The sequence below is a fragment of the Lactuca serriola genome, chromosome 4 (assembly GCF_051521515.1).
Source record: "Lactuca serriola cultivar US96UC23 chromosome 4, Lser_US96UC23_V15, whole genome shotgun sequence".
In the NCBI taxonomy this organism is placed as follows: domain Eukaryota; kingdom Viridiplantae; phylum Streptophyta; class Magnoliopsida; order Asterales; family Asteraceae; genus Lactuca; species Lactuca serriola.
This window is the reverse complement of record NC_136411.1, coordinates 87751160-87753613: the sequence shown is the minus strand read 5'-3', so window position 1 is coordinate 87753613 and position 2454 is coordinate 87751160. Positions and strand designations below refer to the sequence as shown.

The window sequence follows — 2454 nt, the reverse complement described above, 5'->3', positions numbered from 1 at the left end:
TTCATATCGCTAAATTCTTGTTAGCTTTATTTAAGATATAAAAGATATAAAGGATGTGACGCGAATTAAAATGATTTTGGCTAATCTTTTTAGGATAGACCACGAGAGTGCATGTCGATATTTTCGGTATTTAAGTTTGTAAAGGTGGGACATGTTAGTAAGGAACTAAGGATGATTCATTTATTAAAATAATAACATATTATGTTTATGCCTATGGGATATGATGGATTAGACTTTAGAGTGTTCAAACTTGGAACAATTTCATCTTCGTCAGATGATGAGTTACACGCGTTTTATAAGAGGAAATTACCTGCGATTTAATGATCTTGACGAGAATATAATTCCGATGGGAATAGTTTTAATGGTTTGTTCCGGCGGCGTAACTTTATTTTTCCCTGTACAAACTTTAAAAATTCTACGGAATACAAAAGTGACTAATAGCAAACACTTTAAAATTTTATTGATTATTGAAGATATCATAATTCTGAACAAAGAAGATGAAAAACAATTCAATATTTATACTGAGAAGTTCCAAATGAAGAAAATTTTATATCCAAATTAATTAAATTAATGAATGATTAAATTAATTGTATGGTTAATTGATTTTTGTCAATATTTGCATTCACCAATCAAATTTCCCGAATTATTTTTTGCTGCTCTTCCTCTTCCACCTCTATTAAGTTCTCGATGATCGCTTCAGTCGCACTCATCAAAAATCCTTGCCAATCCCTACATGCATCCAACAACAATGTTAGTTAATTAAGATGAACAGCTTAAAGTTCTCAAATGTTAATAAATATAAGATAACTATTATGTAGTATAATTCTTTTATATTCGGATCCTACTTTTTGTTACAATGTAATAATATTACCCATTTAAAAAGTTTAATGCATGTAAAATTTTGAGAATAAGCATTTTAAATGTCATTGACTTGCTGTCATGCGCTACTTCTTAAGTATCTCGATCAAATCCCATTGTCCCATTGTGACTTGTCGTCTCATTACAAAATCTTGGTGTGTTTAATTTCAATCAATGTTTTACATGTACGTTGCTTTGCTATGGAAGCAAATTAACATACCATTCCTATATTTCACGCACTAAAGCGTAATCCTATATTTGATGCATTTCAATGGCCGTTTTACTGCATCAATATGAATTAATGCCAATAACATAAAATGGCTAACTAACGGCGTATGGATACACAAGCGTGGTCTCTTGGTTCACATTTAACGATCTGCTCATGATTAAAAAGATCAGAAAATAATGTTACTTTTTGTTTTTTACGTTTTCAAACAATGTTTCAAAGCCTCTAGCTCCATGCATGATGTATATATTGTGACTTGTATTAAACATAAGTAATGGGTTTGAAGTATTTACCCATTTGAAGAATCGAAAGTTAGGCCAACGGTGTACTTAGCCTCCTCGAGAGCGGATTGGAAACTATCTATCTCGTGCTTAGGGCGCCTCCAGTTGTCTTTAATAGTAAGCTCCGATGGTTTAACATCACAAAAAACCGGAATAACCTTCTTCTTAGCCTCCACAATACGTGTCAGTTCATGCAAGCAAAAATACGATTGACAATACCGAGGAGAAAAAACTGCAACACCAACTTTACATTCGCTGATGGCATTGTTGATTTTATCGAATAATTTATCACCTGGTTTCATATTCTTGCTGTCCAAGAACGGTTGCAATCTTAAACTCCTGAGATGATTATACAAAAGTCCTGCAACGCACTTCTTGGTGTCGATCCCACGGTGGTTAATGAAAACTTCACAGGGTTGTTGCTTCGGGGTAACTACAGCGGCAGTCGGTGGTTTTTGGTAGTGGATGATATTGCGGTAAACATTCTTTGATGAGGAAATTGAACGTTGCATGGAAAACTAAAATTAAACTGAGTCAAAATTTGTAATTTGTTAAATGGAGAGTTGTATGTGTCTGTTGAATCACTTTAATCAGATTTTGTTTCGGTGACTGAAATGGGTATTTATAGAGAAAGAAAGAAACTAATCTTGAATTTAGAATTTTCGGAGACAAAATCGTAGAAAAGTATATAGTAAGAGTAAAATGGTTTGATTATTTTGACTCTTTTGGTGTTAAAAACCTTCAAACACGGGAACTAATTATTAATTAAAACTGAATAGAATAATAAACAGAGGTATAAATCTTGTTAATATCTTTTCTGGATCAAAAGCACCATATATGTATATTCGTTTGAATTAATGATCTTACGGATAGCATTTTCAATTAAAGTTTGTAATTACTAATAAATAGTTTTGATTGATACGCTACCACATTGAAACCTAGAACATATTATTATATTCGTTAAGCTAAAGTAGTATTATCCACTGATCCACATGGAAGAAATTAATTCAAATTATTGAGAATAGATTTGACTTGTTCAAAAATTCATCTTGTTATACAAGCAAATGGAATGTAGACTTGAAAATACTT

General features: G+C 32.0%; 1 pseudogene; it reads right to left on the bottom strand.

Moving 5' to 3' along the window:
• Nucleotides 1-629: 629 nt before the first annotated feature.
• Nucleotides 630-1898, bottom strand: LOC145098585 (putative 2' cyclic ADP-D-ribose synthase BdTIR pseudogene; annotated as a pseudogene).
• Between the last annotated feature and the right edge of the window lie 556 nt (nt 1899-2454).